The sequence below is a fragment of the Eublepharis macularius genome, chromosome 15, assembly GCF_028583425.1.
Source record: "Eublepharis macularius isolate TG4126 chromosome 15, MPM_Emac_v1.0, whole genome shotgun sequence".
In the NCBI taxonomy this organism is placed as follows: Eukaryota; Metazoa; Chordata; class Lepidosauria; order Squamata; family Eublepharidae; genus Eublepharis; species Eublepharis macularius.
Genome location: NC_072804.1, coordinates 4,620,608 through 4,639,392, shown reverse-complemented (window position 1 = coordinate 4,639,392; position 18,785 = coordinate 4,620,608).

Genomic DNA, 18,785 nt, shown 5'->3' with positions numbered 1-18,785 from the left:
ATGGGTGACCACTGCCCAACATCAATTTTTAAAAGATCCAGTCACGCCTAATATTACAGGATCCCAAACGAGCAGATTCTCAGGCTTCTCCAGAGTGTCATTGATTGAAACTGAGTTGGGATCATTGAGCAATTTTTTTTAAAAAAAATCAAAATTAGGTCTGGGCAGTGGAGCTCTCTAAGGAACCATTATGAGTAATGGAAGGTAGCAATAACTTGGACCAAGTCCTTTCTCTATTTGGCTCTTTTTTCATTCCAAGTATAGCCCTATATTGCTGCTTAGCTTTTAGATAGAAGGACTATCTACATTAATGTTGCAACACCTGCCTTTCACTGTCAGCATACCTCCTTGTCAATAAGTTCTGTGACTCACCTAATCCCCCCCATATCTGTACAGCAGCTAATATTTAACAAAAGTAGTCCAGCACTAAGAGTGACCCCCCTACACATCCCTCTAGCCTTAACAGATCAAGGACAGTGTCAGACTGTGGCTAAATAAGGCACTCTCTACAGGGTTCCCTTTAGAGGCAAACACAAGTCCAGTGTCTGGAAAAGGAAACTTTATTGCAGAAAAGGTCCATTATAGTCCACTGTCCTGAATAGGAGACTCAGGATGGTACATGATCATTGTTACCAATGAAGGGCAAGCATAAGGTACAGAGTAACAATACCCATCTGGATCAGCCTCCCCCCACAGTTCTCAAAACAACATCTCTCAGTCCTGGGAAGCTGCTCTCCCTCAAGGCCAATGCTTGGTGGAACGGCGTTAGACAAAACAGTCTCCTCCGGTGGGAATGCTGCCTGGGAACTGGTGCACCTAGGAAGAAAACACTCAAACACTAGAAGCATTAGAAAATGGAGTCAGTACAGTTTAGGTATACACTGGACCTGACATTCTGCCCCCCTTAAAATAACTCCCCCCCTGGTTTATATGGGTATCGAGTATGAAAAGCTTTGGTTAATCTAGGAGCATGAACATGTGCAGAGTTCACCCATTCATCGTAACCGGAATCAAAGTCCTTCCACCTAATGAGGTAAAAAAGCTGATTTCGTTTGAGTTTAGAGTCCAAGATTTGTTGTACCTCATAGTGTATTTGGTCGTCAATCAAAGTTGGAATGGGTGGAGCTTTGACGTGCCATTTGTTGTCGGTGGGAGCTTTCTTTAGAAGACTGACATGGAACGTATCATGCACATGGCGCAGATTCTTGGGCAAAGTTACAGCAACAGTCACTTTATTTATTATCTTGCGCACAGGAAAAGGTCCTAGGAATTTCAGAGCGAGTTTGCGGCTTGTTTGAGCTATTTTCAGATTTTTTGTGGAAATATACACATGGTCTCCGGGTTGCAATTCCCACTCGGCCACACGATGGCGGTCTGCGTATTTTTTGTAATCCAGTTTGGCTTTTTCGAGGTGTTTCTTAATAAGAGTCCATTGCTGTGCCGCCTCCCCCCACCATGAAGATACATCTGGCAATTTTGAGGAATGGAGAGGGGGTGCGTCCAACGGGAAGGGATTGAAGTGGGCTCCGTAGACAATTTTGAAGGGGGCCTCCCCCGTTGAAGCGTGTACACTGTTGTTATATGAGAACTCGGCCAAAGGGAGGAGGTCCACCCAATTATCTTGTTGAAAATTGATGTAGCAACGAAGGAACTGTTCTAATATTTGGTTTGTTTTTTCGGATTGCCCGTTGGTTTGTGGGTGGTGGCTTGAACTGATGCCTTGCTCAATATTCAACATTTTCAAAAGCTCCCGCCAGAAGTTGGCAACGAACTGTCCGCCGCGATCCGAAATCACCTTGGACGGAAAAGAATGTAATTTTACGATGTGTTTTAGAAACAAATCCGCTAGTTTTCGAGCGGAAGGTATAGCAGTGCAAGGGATAAAATGAGCTTGCTTGGAGAACAGATCTACTACAACTAAAATACAATTATGTCCTTTAGAGATAGGTAGATCAGTGATAAAGTCCATAGATATTACTTCCCAGGGTCTGTTTGGTGTTTCCAATGGTTGTAGGAGACCCGGAGGCTTCCCTTTCCTGGTTTTGGCGCTGAGGCAAATAGGGCAGGAACTAACGTATTGGGAAATGTCTTTGCGCATGCCCGGCCACCAAAATTGTCTTTGGATTAGGTGCAAAGTTTTCAAATACCCATAATGTCCAGCAGTGGGAGCGTCATGACAGCGCTGCAAGATCTCCAGCCTGAGGCTGTTTGGGACATAAAATTTGCTCCCAGCTAGCCAATCCCCGTGTTGGGATTGGGTTAGTTTGTTTCGTGGAGCTCTATCCCCCTCCTTCTCCACTTCAGTTTTGAGTTTCGATTTCCACTCTTGGTTGGCCGGGAGGGGCAGCTTGGCCCGACTGCGAGTGGTCACCACGCCCCCAAGTTGCGTAGGCGAGAAGACAGTGTCGACAGTGTCCTTCCTTTTGCTTTTGTGTTGGGGCATGCGCGATAGGGCGTCCGCTAAAAAGTTAGTTTTGCCCGGCAGATAGTTTAGAGTGAAGTTGAATTTGGAAAAGAATTCCGCCCATCGCAATTGCTTAGCATTCAGTCTGCGCGGGCTTCGGAGGGCCTCCAGATTTTTATGGTCCGTCCAGACCTCGAAAGGGTGTCGCGCCCCCTCCAGCCAATGTCTCCAGTTAGTGAGGGCTGCTTTTACTGCAAAGGCCTCCTTCTCCCACACATTCCAATTTCTTTCCGCCTCCGAAAATTTTCTAGACAAGAAAGCACAAGGCCGCAGTCTCCCATCCTCCCCCTTCTGTAGCAGAACTCCCCCTATCGCTGTATCGCTGGCGTCAACCTGTACTATGAAAGGGGCTTGTTCGTTGGGGTGGGAGAGGACGGGTTCCGTTACAAATTGCTTTTTTAGACATTCGAAGGCCGTTTGGCAATCGGGGGTCCATAGCAGTTTGGAAGATGGTTTTTTAGCTTGGTCCCCTTTATCTTTGGTTTTTAGCAAGTCTGTTAAGGGGAGCGTGATTTGGGCGAAGTTTGCTATGAAGTCCCTGTAGAAGTTGGCAAAACCCAGGAAGGATTGCAGTTCTTTACGGGTGGTGGGTGTCTGCCAGTCTTGGATCGCCTGTATTTTGGCTGGATCCATTTTCAGACCTTCTTGGGAGATACAATACCCGAGGTAAGTGAGTTCGGTTTTATGGAATTCACATTTGGACAACTTGATGGGCAGATTATTCTTCATCAGGGTGGCCAATACCTTTTGTACTGTTTGAATATGTTCCTCCTCGTTGTCCGAATAAATTAACACATCATCAAGATACACCACCACCCCTTTGTACAGAAATTCGTGTAGAACTTCGTTTATCATGGACATGAATACAGATGGGGCTCCCGTCAAACCAAAAGGCATAACTAAGTATTCATATTGTCCGAGGGGCGTATTAAAAGCGGTTTTCCACTCATCCCCTGCCTTGATACGAACGTGGAAGTAAGCATCTTTTAGATCTAATTTTGTAAAGATCTTACCTTGGGCCACGACGTTGAGAAGGTCTCGGATGAGCGGTATAGGATAGGCGTTGTTCGTGGACACCGCATTTAATCCTCGGAAATCCGTGCACAGTCGGAGTCCCCCATCCTTCTTTTTCACGAAGAGGACCGGAGCGGCGTGGGGGCTAGTGGCTGGGCGTATGAACCCTCGTTGGAGGTTGGTGTCAATGAATTTTCGAAGCTCTTCACGTTCATGGAGACTCATGGGATAGAGCCGTCCTTTGGGCAGTGAGGCTCCGGGTAAAATTTCTACCGCACAGTCCGTTCGTCGGTGCGGGGGTAGAGTATCCGCTTCCTCCTCAGAGAAAGCATTTAGAAAAGGCCAGTACGGTTCGGGTATTTGGCTGACTTCTTCTTGGGTGAGAAGGGCCTTTTCTTTATGAGTTGGATCTTCGCCCCAGTTTTGATTCCAACGGTGATTTTTACAGTTGGTATGACTGAAGGTAATACATCCTTGTGCCCAGTCTATATAGGGATTGTGATCACATAGCCATTTACTGCCTAGAATTAACGGGTACTTGGCAGTAGAGCTGATGACAAAGGACCTCTTCTCCCAATGTTGCCCCATGCCTGTGATCACTGGGATGGTTTCCGTTGTTACAGGATTCATGTTGGTACCATCCATTTGTTCAAAGATTACTGGATTTTGTAAATCCCGAGTTGGTAGGACTAGTCCATTGACTAACGCAGGGGCGATAATGTCTCTTGAGCAGCCGGAGTCAATAAGAGCTTGCACCCGAATGTGCATCTTCCTCTCTGGGTTGATTAGAGTCACTGGCATGAATAAGATGGACCCAGGCGGCCGGTTCCGTGCAGGGACAGGCTTAGGGTGGATCTGTCGTTTGGGTCCTCTTACGACAGATCCATTTCGTTTCCCGACTGGGGACTTTCTGGATTGACTTCTGCGGTTGGGTAAGCGGGATCGTATTCCATGACTTCTTCCGCTTCCAGCCCTCTCTCTGAGGCTGGCCTTTGGGAAGTGCCGCGGCCTCTATTCGCCCGGGGTGCTGGAGTCGGGCGTTGGAGCGTAGGAAACGGAGCCGGGGTTGGACGCCGTAGTTGGAGCGGAGGTCTTTGCACAGGCCGGTAAGGGCATTGTGCTGCAAAGTGACCAGCCTGTCCGCAATGCAAGCACAGCCCTTGTTGCCATCTAGCATCTCTCGCTCCATGGGTGGCGTAGCTAGCTCCCCGTGCTGCCCTCTGTAAGGTCAATGGTCTTCTTTGTCCCGTTTGTTGTTGTTGTTCAACCAAACGGACTTCCAAAATGCGATTCTCTACTTCGCAAACAAGTTGGATCCACCCTAACAACGTGGGGGGATTGTCTTGCATGAGAGCTCTGTCCAAAAGTCTCGGGTTAAGGCCTTGTTTGAACAGAATAATCTTGGTGGACTCCTCACACCTAGGGCATTTGGCAGCCAATTGTCGGAATTTCGTAATATAGTCCCTCGCCGACATGCTGCCCTGTTTAATGGCTTGCAATTCTGTTCGGGCCCTGGTTTCTTCTAAGGGGTCTTCATATTGAGCACGGATAGCATCCACTAACCCCTGAAGAGTATCAAGTTCTGGGGCCCCGACATTGTAAAGTCCTACATACCAGTCTGCTGCCTTGCCTTGTAAACGAGATCCAAGGTGTTCGATTTGACTGGCCTCACTGCCGAACAGGTGCCCCCAACGGTTGAAAAACTGTACCACTTGTACTAAGAAAAATCCCAGTTTGGAGGGATCCCCATCGAAGGTGGTTTCCAGCCTTACCCAGCCCATCGGGAGTTCTTGTCTCGGAGCAGGCGCTGGGTAAAAGTCCATCGGCATTTCTAGTTGCCCCTGAGGTACAGGGGGAGGTAACTGGGGTCTCGGTAGGGGCAGCGGTGCCGGTTGTACTGGCGGCGGTTGAGCCGGCGGTGCCGGCTGGGGTTGAGCTGGTGGTGTGGGCGGAGGTTGCCGTGGTTGCGTTGTCGGGGTTGGTCTTGGTTGGGCCGGCAGCTGCAACGGCGGGCGAGCAGGTGGCGGTATTCTCGGTCTGGCGGGTAATACGGGAGGCGTTGGCGGTGGCTGTCGAGGTGGAGGAGGTTGGTGTGGTTGATTGGGGATCGGCCGCTGCGGAGGTGGTCGGAGGGGTCGTAGTGGTGCAGGCCGTCCCGGTTGGTTCGGAGGTGGTAAGACGGGCTGGTCCTGAGGCTGCTGCCCCGGTACGAGCTGCGGTCGAGGTAAGAGGGGCCGCAGCGGCGAGGGTTGAATAGGTGGAAGGCCGCGCGGGCTTGCCCCTCCGGGCGTTGTTAATCTGGGAAGCAGCGGCTGGCCTCTGGGCGCTATTGGACCTTCTCCCGTAGGTTGCCCGACGGGGACAGTGTCTGGCGGTTGACGAGGGGCTCCCCCTTGGTCCGGCCGGACCGCTATAGGAGACGTACAAGGGGGTATCACCGGTGTATCACTGGGCCTTTCTTCGCCTTTAGTAGGCCTTTCAACGGGAGTCTCATCTGGCGGCGCATCCCCTTCCTGGTTAGGTTGTTCGGTGGGGGTTTCTCCGGGTGGCTCAACCGGGTCATCCCTTCTCGGTGGAATTTTCTGCTGCTCGGGAAGTTCCTCGGGTTGCTCTCCCGATTCGCCCGGATAGGTACCCCCTTCGCCGGTAGATGACGGCTGCTGCTGGGCATCCTCCACCGGATAGGAGATGACACTTTGAAGGGTAGCTATCTGTATCGCCATCTCTTCAGGGGATAATCTTTCCCCTGCTCCCATTGCCGAAATTAAATGGATGGCATGAGCCAAACTTTCTTCCATATCTATTAGTTTAGCTTCTAACTGTTGCATTCGACTCGCCCCCGGTTGCTCGCTTATGGAAGCTTCATTCGTTGCACTCACCGGGGACAAGGGGCCCCAAGGAGGAGGGTCCCCTTGGACGACTCTCGATCTCGCGGCTAGAATTCCCTTGGCCATACCCGTCACAGCCGAGATGCTGGTATCCACCGCATAGGTGCGACCTTGTATTTGCTCCCAACTTTGTTCAGGGACCTCCGTTGGCTCTTTCCACGGAGCAAGTTCGGAGTAATCCCAACTCAGGGCGCCGCGGCGAGACGTGTCCCCCTCCGTCTGCTCGAGCGACCTGTTCCAATAGCTCCATGATTGGCTGCTGTCTAGCTCCAGGACTGTTCCTAGGCTTCGGCGCCTTTCCATAGAAACTCGAGGATGGAGCCCACCTACCCGACGCTCTCTGGTTTCTCGGGGTCTGGCACCCCACTCCGAAGGGGTAGGTACCGACATCAAGGGGAGAGCGGTCACTTTCGGCCTTGCCCCGAGGTCGGCTGCAGTCTCGGCCCGAGTACTGAGATCGATGAGAGGCGGGGTGGAAGTGGAGACTCCGTTTCCATTCCCGGCTGCTCCCAGCTCCTGGGAGTCTTGGGCTTGCACGGGTTGCACAGGTTGATTGTCGGGAGACACATACGGCTCAAACAAAGGATCCCTGTCCGGGACAGCCTTGGATTCCGCTGGGCCCGACTCAGCCATGATTGGTAACAAAATGTCAGACTGTGGCTAAATAAGGCACTCTCTACAGGGTTCCCTTTAGAGGCAAACACAAGTCCAGTGTCTGGAAAAGGAAACTTTATTGCAGAAAAGGTCCATTATAGTCCACTGTCCTGAATAGGAGACTCAGGATGGTACATGATCATTGTTACCAATGAAGGGCAAGCATAAGGTACAGAGTAACAATACCCATCTGGATCAGCCTCCCCCCACAGTTCTCAAAACAACATCTCTCAGTCCTGGGAAGCTGCTCTCCCTCAAGGCCAATGCTTGGTGGAACGGCGTTAGACAAAACAGTCTCCTCCGGTGGGAATGCTGCCTGGGAACTGGTGCACCTAGGAAGAAAACACTCAAACACTAGAAGCATTAGAAAATGGAGTCAGTACAGTTTAGGTATACACTGGACCTGACAGACAGCTGGCTTGGATCATAAGCTGACTCATCTATCGCCTTTTAGCTCTTTAATTCCTAGGAAAAGCAGAGACGCTGAAAACTTACAAAATGAACATGATCAACACACAAATGATCGCATTGTTCATTTATGCATAAGCAGAGCAACTCATGGAATTGAGTCTATAGTTTTGTGTGTGTTTTTTCTCTGACGTGTCTATACACCATAAACAACAAGGCTTCCTCTAAAATATAGATGATCAAAAAAGGACGATGGAGCTTGGGCTCTGGCGAGTTAACAATAAGGCAAGTGGAGAAAGAATTTGTGGTGCATATGAACAATTAAAAGGACAAGCCAGGAAGGTGACTGGACCCTTAGACAACAAAGGATAGCTACATGAGGAAAGAGCAATTGCAGAGAAGCTTAATTCTTTCCCTTGGTCTCCACTACAGAAGACATATTTCTGTGGCAGAATCAAATAGAAATAAAGGGATGATGTTCAAGACTGATTGTCAAATGGAAAACTAACAAGTCACTGAATGTTTATGTATTTATTTATTTACTTCCATTATTATTGCTTTTGGGACCTTGCAGTTAATAATATAGGAACTACTTTACTAATGGCTCTTACTTCATGACCTTTTGCTTCCGGGGTGCACACTGATAGGAGTTATTTTCCTAAATTCAAAATGTTCTTATTAGAAATAAAATAACATTTTAAATGGAAAGTAATATGGGTTACAGAACTACCTGTACATTCCTTTTGCCAGTTTTCTTTTGGTACATAGGGTTGCCAACGCAGGCTTGGGAAATTCCTGGAGATTTGGGGCAGTGCCTTAGGAAGGAGCTGTGATATCACATCCTGTGATGTCATATCCAGGTTAAAGATAAGTGATTCCAACTACTCTCCTTCCTGTGAGTTTACTTCTACTTAAAGTCAAATTTTAAATTTAAATTTTCCCTGTCTCTTATCACATTCTTCCACTTTCTCCTTCCATCTTACATCACTTGTAGCCTTCTATAAGCATACGTTCTACATGTCATACTAACCTTTTGATCCAACATATTTTGACTGGTAAAACTGGCCATTATTTATTTATATTCTATTCAACATAAAAAACCTCTCAAAATCCTCTTCTGATTTTTCTCAGTGCTCATTGTCACTCTGAAGACCCCCCTCTCAATCCCCAATGGACCTCTCTCAGTCCACAATGGACCTCTGGCCTTAGTATCTTTACACTCAAGTTTCTCCTACATCATTTTCACACTGCCTAAAAAAAATGCTATGATAGCACTTCATATCGAAACAACACCCATGAATACCTGTTTTTCTCCCATGATTGTTGTGCAACCCTTATTCCGCTTGTTGTCCCATTCTTCGCGTGTTTTTCGCCTGCGTGAGAACATTCGATAATGCTTTATGGCACTTCCTGTGCTTGGGACTTCCCACTTCCCCTCCCCCACTTTCTAACCTTAGTGGCAATTTCCCTCCAAGTGCAAGCAGACCTGCAAGCCTTTGCACTCTCCTTATGCCCCCCCCTTTTATTTTTTTTTAAAGAAAAGCATTGCGCAATTGCAATAATCCATTCATGCTTTTTTTAAATACTCGATTTACTATTTTAGCATGCGGACACTTCTAGCACGTCCATATTTTTCCAGTGATGTGCGCATACGATCTAACATGGGCCAAAAGTTAGTTCTGTAGGTCCCATTTGGTGTCAGCCCCGTGGTGTCTTTCAAACTAAGGAATCTTTGCGTGGAATATGCTTTCAATATGCACTGTAGTTGTGGTCCGATTGGCAACATTGATACTCAAAGGCTGTGCAAACATTGCAACTCAGCCCATTTCAGATTTTGGCCATGAAAACTCTGCCATATTCCATGGCGTGAAATAGTTACTGAGTGTATGCTTACACAATTTCTTCTGTCTTGCCCAGGCAAATGTATGTGTATGATTTTTTAATTGGGCAATTGCACAACTCTGGATCATTAAAAGTTTTTGCTTGGGAAAAATAATGGCCACTGGAGGTTTGTGAAGGTGATTGCGCAGGCAATTGTCCCACTGTGGACACCCATGATTCAACAGAGCCTTGCCCTTTGACCCCCCATGGCCTTTGACTCCACCCAAAGGGAAGTTGGGAATTTCCGCTGAGAATCTCTCTTCCGCCCCAGCGCCATTTCAATCGCCACAACCAAACTGGTCATGACACAGCAGTTCTCCAGGAATATGGCCGGTACAAGTGGGAGTTATGGCAAGAGAGGGGTTTCCTGGCGACACCAAGAAATTGTGGATCTCTTGCATTTCTGGGGAAAGGAAAAGGTGCAGGAAGCTTTGAGAAGCGCGCATCGGAATCTGGATTACTTCAAGAAAATTTCAGCACAGATGGCCACACGCGGCCATAATAGAACAGCTCAGGAACGCAGGTCAAAGACAAAGACAATGCAGTTGGAGTATAAAAGGGTTGTTGCCCACAACAACTGCTCTGGCAACGCGCCCACCACTTGCCCCTTCTATAGGGAACTGGACAGTATCCTGCGAGGAGATGTGAGTGTGAAGCCAAAACAGGTAGCCAAAAGCATCATCCTGGAGGTCATGGGGCCAATGCACTCAGCCCCAGTTGAAATCCAGGAAGACTCTGAAGAACTTTTCTCCCATGAACTGGTCACAATCAATCCAGAACACATCCAGAGCTGCACACCATACACCATGGGTAAGCATGGTCAAATGCGGGGAGGGAAGATATGGTGTTGGGACTCTTCCCTCCCACCCATTTAATCTAAGAATCAACCTCAACTCCCACTTTTTCAAAATGTCTCCTTCTGCAGAGCCACCAACATGCACAGAGGATGAGTTCTTGGATGTGGAGAGAGACCCCGATCTTACTGTGGACAGACTGGTAGGGACAGGTAATGGAAAAGAGATTGGGCGGAAGTTCAAACATGAGGCTCTGCACCCCAGTAGAAGAGTAAGTTATTGCTGGCAAGGCAGGGGAGCAGGCAGCAGGCAGCATGGATTCCTATCCTGCACCTCCACCCCTGCATGCACTCCAAAGGAACCCTTGAAGCCACCTCTGCCAACTGCCTTTTAAAGTGTATGACTCGGTACTCATAATCACTCACCCCTCTTCAGTTTCGGTGTCGGATTCTCTGGTTTGACATTGGGATTCTCTAATGTGAAGTTAGTTTCCTCGCTTAGCTTAGGCTCTGTTGGGCATAGTTGGTTAAGCTTGCATGTAGGTTAAGCTTCCATTACAATATTCCTGTGATCTGATGGAACTATACTGGACAGTGAGCGGTGGCTACCCAACAAATATGTTGTGTTTTTCTTTTTAAAAGCCCGCAGCCAACTAAATATTGCTTCTCCTGCACTGTGCACTCCTTATCTCCTCCTGACACCCCCCACATTCCCTGTATTTCCATCCTTCCCACTCACCAGCAGTGCTTTTGGACAATGCCTCCTGAACTTCTGATTTAACTGTTTGGTTCATTTGCAACCCGTCATCCACCCCAATGGGAAAAGGAAAAGTCTGGCTAAGTGGCAAAATTCATGCAGTGCCAAATTTCTAGGTTGATTTGGGGGGGGGGGGAGCCAGGGCCCAGACACGTCATGAGTTGTGTAAAGGCTGCTGTTGGGATCAGGTGAGGTGTGTGGCATCAAGTTATATCCACCACTTGTGTGCAGGGTGAACTTAAGATGGAAGCACTGTGTCAGGGGAGGGTGGGGGCCCTGCTGTCTCATATAATAGTGTGATGAAGCCCTTGCCGCCAACCATAGGATTGCTTGCCAGAAATGATTGCTGTTGCGCTGCTGTACCTTTGGTGAGCAGAAAAAGGATGCCCTGGTGATGGTTGCAGGTGTCAGGGCAGTAGGGAGAACAAGGATAATACAAACTTAAATGTGACCGTGCTGTTGTCCCCTACATTGCAGATGCGACAGAAGATGTATCCAGTGGCATCGTGAAGGACAACGTGGAGAAGGAGAATTGCCCGCCACCAACGCAGGCCATCAGACACGGTATGCACTCTACAGCTGTTCACACCAGAAGGATGCTATCAGCTTTCCTAGATTTATGTGACAGCAAGAGACCAGCAGTCAGATGCACAGAGATTTCATCCTTTGCCCCACGTGTGATGGCTAGGCATCCCAGCTTTAGCAGTCAACAAGAGTTGTGTTCTGGCAATTTTTTTTAAAAAAGGCAGGCGAGTGGCCTTGCGTAGGGCTGTGTTTCTGCGTGTGCCTTTCTGCAGGCGGGGATGAGCCCTGGTGATTGGAACTGACAGTTGTTGGGTCTTTGCATTGCTACATGTGCAGTCAACGAAGGGGGCATGAGCTTCCTTCAAGGAGTTGAGACTGCCACTGTTAGTGTAGTGCATTTCAGTGCTGTGTGACTTGGGAAAACTAACAACGACTGTTTCTCTCTTCAAGTCAGGAACAGCGGCCAAAACAGCCGCGGAGCTGTCTCCAGGACTGTGCTTGGCCAACCTCAGGAGCAGGAAAAGAGAATGCTGAGCCAAGCAGCAGGCGGACATCATGAGGAGATGGCTGTTGAGAATGAGAGACAAAATGAAACTGGCAATACATCAAACCCCTCGTTCCCAGCCTCCCGCCACAGTTCTGTATGTTGAGACGTGGACGTGGGAAGGCTCGGGCTGTCAAGGTCTTTGGGTGAAGAGACAGATAAGAAGTATTCTCTCCCATGGAAAATGCGGTCAAAACAACATCTGGACCTGGAGGGAGAAAAGCTTAACAACTACATTTTAAACATGGTGTAACTCTGGTTAAGAACATGAGCCTTGAAAGAGATCCTGACATTCTGCCTCCCTTAAGACCTCTCTTCTCACCCTTCTGGTCCCGCCTTTTCCGGATATTTATTGTGAAATTTAGCTAGGAGAATTGGGGCTCTGACTTGAGAAGCCTCCACCCACTCCCAATACCCCTCCTCCAAGTCCTTCCACCTGACTAAGTAAAAAAGTTTATTATATCTGAGTTTGGAGTCTAAGATTTCTTCTATCTCATAGTGTACTTGGCCATCAACAAGAGTTGGGTGGGGTATTGGTTGTTCTGGATGCCATTCATCTGGAGGTGGTGCTCTTTTTAGCAGGCTGATGTGGAACATGGGGTGTACATGGCGTCGATTCTTTGGGAGCTCGAGTTCTGCGGTCACCTTGTTTATTACTTTCTTAATGGGGAACGGTCCCAAGTATTTCAATCCCAATTTTTTGCTGGTTTGCTCCGTTTTAAAGTTTTTGGTGGAGATGTAGACTTTGTCTCCAGGTTGCAATTCCCATTGCTCCACACGATGGCGATCAGCATACTTTTTATAATCTGCTTTTGCTTTGGTCAAAGTCCTTTTGAATTAATGTCCATTGTTTGGAGAGGGAGGTCCACCAATCTTCCAAGTCTCCGGCTTGCTTGCTTTCTGGTTGTACATCAAAAGGAAACGCTACTCCTTCATACCCATGCACAATTTTGAAGGGCGTTTCTCCCTTGGAACTGTGAACCAAATTGTTATACAAATATTCTGCTAAATGGAGCAGCTCAGTCCAGTTATCTTGCTGAAAATTAATGTAACACCTGAGGAATTGTTCTAATACTTGATTTAGCCTTTCAGACTGTCCATCGCTCTCGGGATGGTAGGCGGAGCTTAATCCTTGTTCAATGCCTGCTAGTTGTAAAAGCTCCTGCCAGAAGTTGGCAACAAACTGTCCACCGCGATCCGAGATTACCTTGGAGGGAAAAGAGTGATGTTTTACAATATGCTTCATGAATAAGCTGGCTAGTTTTCTAGCTGAAGGTATGGTGGTACAAGGAATGAAATGAGCTTGTTTAGAAAACAAGTCTACCACCACTAAAACACAAGTACAGCCTTTCGAGGGGGGTAAATCAGTGATGAAGTCCATAGAGATCACTTCCCAGAGCCGATTAGGAACTTCTAGGGGCTGTAGCAATCCAGGAGGCTTTCCCTTTCTAGGCTTGGCCATAAAGCAAGTAGGACAGGAAGACACATATTGTGACACATCCCTTCTCATTCCAGGCCACCAAAATTGCCTCTGAATTAAGTGCAAAGTTTTCACATAATCGAAATGGCCTGCGGTGCATCATGACATTGCTGCAACACCTCTTTCCTGAGGCTAGCGGGAATATAAAGTTTGCCTTCCTTAATCCAGTCTCCCACTGCTGTTTGAGACATTTTTCCTGTGGGTGTTTGCTCCCCCTCTTTTTCCACTTCGCTTTTAACTTTAGCTCTCTACCCCTTCGGCTCACTCTGGTGTTTAGTTGCTTGGCTACGAGTAGTAACCATGCCTCCCAACTGACGGGGAGAGAAGACAGTATCAACAGTCTCCTCCCTTCTACTTTGAAGTTGGGGCATGCGTGAGAGAACGTCTGCTAGAAAGTTAGATTTGCCCGGAAGAAACTTGAGGGTAAAATCAAACTTTGAAAAGAATTCGGCCCACCGAAGCTGTTTAGCATTAAGCCTTCAGGGTGTGCGTAGGGCTTCTAAGTTCTTGTGGTCAGTCCACACTCCAAACTGGCGACGGGCTCCCTCCAGCCAGTGTCGCCACGTAGAAAGGGCTATCATAACAGTGAAAGCCTCCTTCTCCCAGACATTCCAATTACGCTCAGCCTCTGTGAATTTTTTGGACAAGTATGCACAGGGTCGTACCTTCCCATCTTTCCTCTTCTGTAAGAGGACTCCGCCAATGGCTGCATCACTCGCATCCACTTGCACTATAAAGGTTTGGCTTTCGTCTGGGTGTTGTAGGACCGGTTCAGAAGTAAATTGATCCTTCAACTTTTTGAATGCCGCCTGGCATTCAGGGCCCCAGCTAAGCTTGTTTGCGGGTTTAGCCGCTTGCTCTCCCCTCCCTTTTGTCTTGAGTAAATCTGTTAACGGGAGGGCGATTTGGGCAAACCCCTCAATAAATTGTCTGTAGAAATTGGCAAATCCCAAGAAAGATTGCAATTGCTTTCGGGTAGTGGGGGCTTGCCAGTCCTTCACTGCTTGGATTTTAGCGGGGTCCATTTTTAATCCTTGCCCAGAAATGCGGTAGCCCAGATAATCCAATTCAGTTTTATGAAACTCACACTTGGACAACTTAATAGGGAGTTTATGTTGCATCAGGGTGGTCAAGACTTCTCTAACCAATTTAACATGTTCCTCTCTTGTCTCTGTAAAAATTAACACGTCATCCAGGTAAACGACCACTCCCTTATATAAAAATTTATGCAGCACCTCATTGATCATAGACAAGTAAACGGCAGGTGCCCCTGATAAGCCAAAAGGCATGACGAGATATTCATATTGGCCTAATGGAGTGTTGAACGCGGTCTTCCATTCATCCCCCTCCTTAATTCTAACATGGAAATAAGCATCTTTTAAGTCCAATTTTGAAAATATCTTACCCTGCGCCACCACACTTAGCAGGTCCTGAATCAGAGGAATTGGATAGGCATTGGTCATTGACACTGTGTTGATGCCTCTAACGTCTGTGCAAAGCCTCAATCCTCCATCCTTTTTCTTCACAAACAGCACAGGCGTTGCGTGGGGGGAGCTAGCCGGGTGGATGAAACCTCTCTCCAGGTTTTTATCTATGGACTTTCGGAGCTCCTCTCTCTCAGCTGGGCTCATCAAATAAAGCTTTCCTTTGGGTAGACTCTCCCCCAGGATTAGTTCAATTGCACAGTCAGTCTTTCAGTGGAGCGGTAAGCTGTCCGCCTCCTCCTGGCTAAAGGCTTTTGTCAAGTCTCGGTACTCCACCAGAATAAGGTTGAGATCTTCCGTGGACAGCAACGCTACTTCTAAATGCAGCGAGGCCTCTTCCTCCCACTCAGTTTGCCAATGATGGTTGCGGCAGTATTCTCAATCGAATACAGTCATTCCTTTTGCCCAGTTAATGTAGGGATTATGATCCCAAAGCTATCGACTGCCTAGGATGAGGGGGTATTTAGCTGCCTGGCTGACGATATAGCATTGGCTCTCCCAATGCTTACCTATCCCGGTGGGCACCCGCTCCGTTTCTTGGATAGCTGGGTTCATATTGGAACCGTCCATTTGCTCAAAGCTGATCGGACTTTTAAGTTCTCAGGTTTCTAATCCCAAGCCATTTACCAGGGCGGGTGCAATAATGTCTCTTGAACAACCCGAATCGATTAACGCCTGCACACGAATATGAGTTCCTCTCTTTGGGTTGGTTAACATTACTGGTATGAACAAAATGGCCCCTCTCTCTCTCACCTCCTCCGGGGTGGATTCCTCTGTGATCTGTTATTGGGGCCTCTTCACGACAGATCCATCTCTTTTCCCAGCTGTGGGCTGGGCGTGTCAGCCTCCGCAAAGTGGACATCTAGCTCCATTTGCACCTCCTCGGCTTCCAACCCTTTATCCATGCACCCCCGTCTCTATTCCCCTACCTCGGCTGGTCCTCGGAGCTGGAAGTGGGTGAGTTGGTGGGGGAGTTGGTTGGACTTGCGCGCGAAGAGGGCACTGAGCCGCAAAATGCCCACTGTTTCCACACTGCAAGCCATCGTGTTTCCCGAGCTCCTCTAACCGGCGGCACTCCACGGGCCCCTCGCGCTACGGGCGGAGGTTTTCTATTTCCCATCGCCTGTTGCTGATCCACAAGGCGGACTACTTGGGTACGGTTTTCCACTTTGCACGCTAATTGTATCCAACCCATTAGAGTTGGGGGGTCATCTTGCATTAAAGCTCTGTCCAGCAACCTGGGGTTCATTCCACTCCGGAACATCACTATTTTCGTCCCTTCCTCACAATGAGGGCACTTAGCAGCTAACTGATGGAATTTGGCAGCATATTCTCTCACAGGTTGAGATCCTTGCCTGAGAGTTTGCAGCTCGGTATGGGCTCTCTCCTCCTCTAAGGGGTCTTCATATTGGGCTCTTCTACAGGACTGGCCTGGCTCTCACAATTATGCTTCACAAACTGGATTGGTGTGGCTTGCTTTGCTGTTTCTGGTCCCCTTCATCCAATGCTTCCCACTAGGCTCTTAAACAAGTGTGCCTGCCAGGAAATGACATTGGTTCTGCTGGATCTTGTTGCAGTGGTTTTCCCCCCATTAAGTTTGGTTATGGAGGGATGGTTGGGAGATGGGCTCACGCACATAGAGATAAAGAAATTTTGAAAGAGAAAAAGTCTTTGTGTGGTTTTTTGTTGTTATGGCGGAGGTGTTGAGGGGTTAAGCAAATAAGTTTTTTTATTTCATGATAGTTGTGTTGTTTTCTGACCAAGACAATGCTGACCTGCCTGTGGGTGTGCCCTGCTACTGTGTAACCTAAATCTGTTCAAGAACGAAAGTGTTTTTGACCCATTTTGCCTTCCCGCTGTGTTATACACATCTTGTACAGATGTTTTGAAGCTTTGGTGATTGTCTGATATTTATTGAGTTGTGTTATGTTTGAGTAGTGTGACTCACTGCAAGCATACTGTTATTATGCCCTTTTGTGCCCTACTGCTGTGTAAATTTAAGCTGTTCATGAGGAGTTTTTGAAAGGTCTTGTGGTTTTGTTGTATGAAGCTAGTTGTTATGTTAATTTTGTCTAGTGGACTTCTTTTTCCATGCCCTGTTGTGCCCTCCTACTATGTAACCTGAATCTGTTCAAAAATTTAGAGTTTGTTAAAAAAAAATATTTTTTAAGATTCTCTGATGTGTAGTGAATTGTGTTGTCCTTTTGTGTGGGGGACGGTTAGTGTGATTTGCCGTGATGTGTTGACCTATTGTACTTTGAAAGTGAGAAAATAAAGTTTTTTAAACTTGAATCATTGTTTGTGTGTGCACGCTTCATTCTTTGATGTGAGGTTGGTTCCCAGCATAGGGAACAATGGGGCAGGCTGGCCAGCCTTCTCTGTAGGTGGTAGGGGTGTCAGGGGGTGGTTGTCTGTGTGTCAGGTGCTCTTTCCCAGGGACAAGTTGGCACTCAGAAGTGTGCCCACCATTGTGGCACCCCGGGCTGTGAGGAATTGCCCTGGAAAAGAGAGTTTAGAAGTTCCCAGCATAGGGAACAAAGGGGGAGAGCTGGCCAGCCTGTTCCTGGGGTTATGGGTGTGGGGCTGCTGGGGGTGGATTTGGGTCTGTGTGTGGCAGCTGGGGGGGAATTGGGTTTGTGTGGGGCTGTAGGGGGTGGACTTTGGAGGCTGAGGGCACCTACTTGGGGAGGCCATGAAATGCCCCCCCGAGTGGGAGCAGGCTGAGCCTTGGTTGGGGGTGGGAGTAGAGGTGGGAGAAGGGCCAAAGAGGGTTGGGGGGACAAGCCTGCCTCTTCATTTCCCCCCCATAGGAAATAATGAAGAAGATTAGCAGCAGCAAGCTAAGAAGATGCTCACTTTTCTCTTTCTTAGGCGAGGATAGGGGGACCTGGTTTGGGGGGCCATAACATGGCCCCCCCAAAGTCCAATCGGTCTGAAACTTGGGGGCTTGTTAGAGAGGAATTAGAGGAAGGTCCCCACCAATTTTGGCTTGAGTCTGTGTGAAAATCCCCCCCTCCAGGCATCCAGGAATACTGAGGCATTTCCCCATTGAAAACAACCCGAAACAACCCGAATCGATATCCAAAACGCTAAACCCAAAACGAGAAACCCGAAACGGTGTGCCTTTCCACACCCCTACTCTCCACCCATATCTGTTTGAATGGCATGAAGCTTTTCACCCAGCTGCAACTCAGCTCTTTTGTGCCAGTACTTCACTGCTTGTAACGTTTCTGACTTGTGTGTCAGCACATACGCCCACAGATAACGACTCTTATCATCACAGATAATTAAAGCATATCATTTCCCTGAATGGTTTTGAGGGTACGGCCCTATCAGATCCATGTGGACCAGCTCCAAGGGCTTATTTGACACACGGCTACTGAACTTTGCCATAGGATAAGCATGACTCTTTACCTGCTTGCAGACCTGGCAGTCTAGAAAATGCTTACATGGTTTTACACTTTCCTCTGGTAGCAGAGCCAATGTTTTCCTTAGTGCTTCATACCCAATATGACCAAGCCTGCAGTATAAAATATGAACACACCCTTCATGGTCACACTTGTTGGACACAACCTGTGCCCTTACATTCACATCCTCAATGGAATAGACATCATTACGCAATTCACCTTGCATCAGAGGCTTTCCCTCTTTAGAGATCGTGCACCCACTCTGGGAAAAAGATACGTTAAACCCTACTCTGGTTAGAGCACACACACTTAACAGGTTGCTTTCTACCGAGGGTACACATAATACATCCCTGAAGGTGTGTCCTAAGGAAGGAAAAGTTAATTTGCCCTGGCAAGTCACCTTTGCACACCTCCCGTCAGCTAGCCTGACGTGAGGCAGTGTTCACTCGTGGACATCCTCCAGCATGGACTCCTCCCGGCAAATTA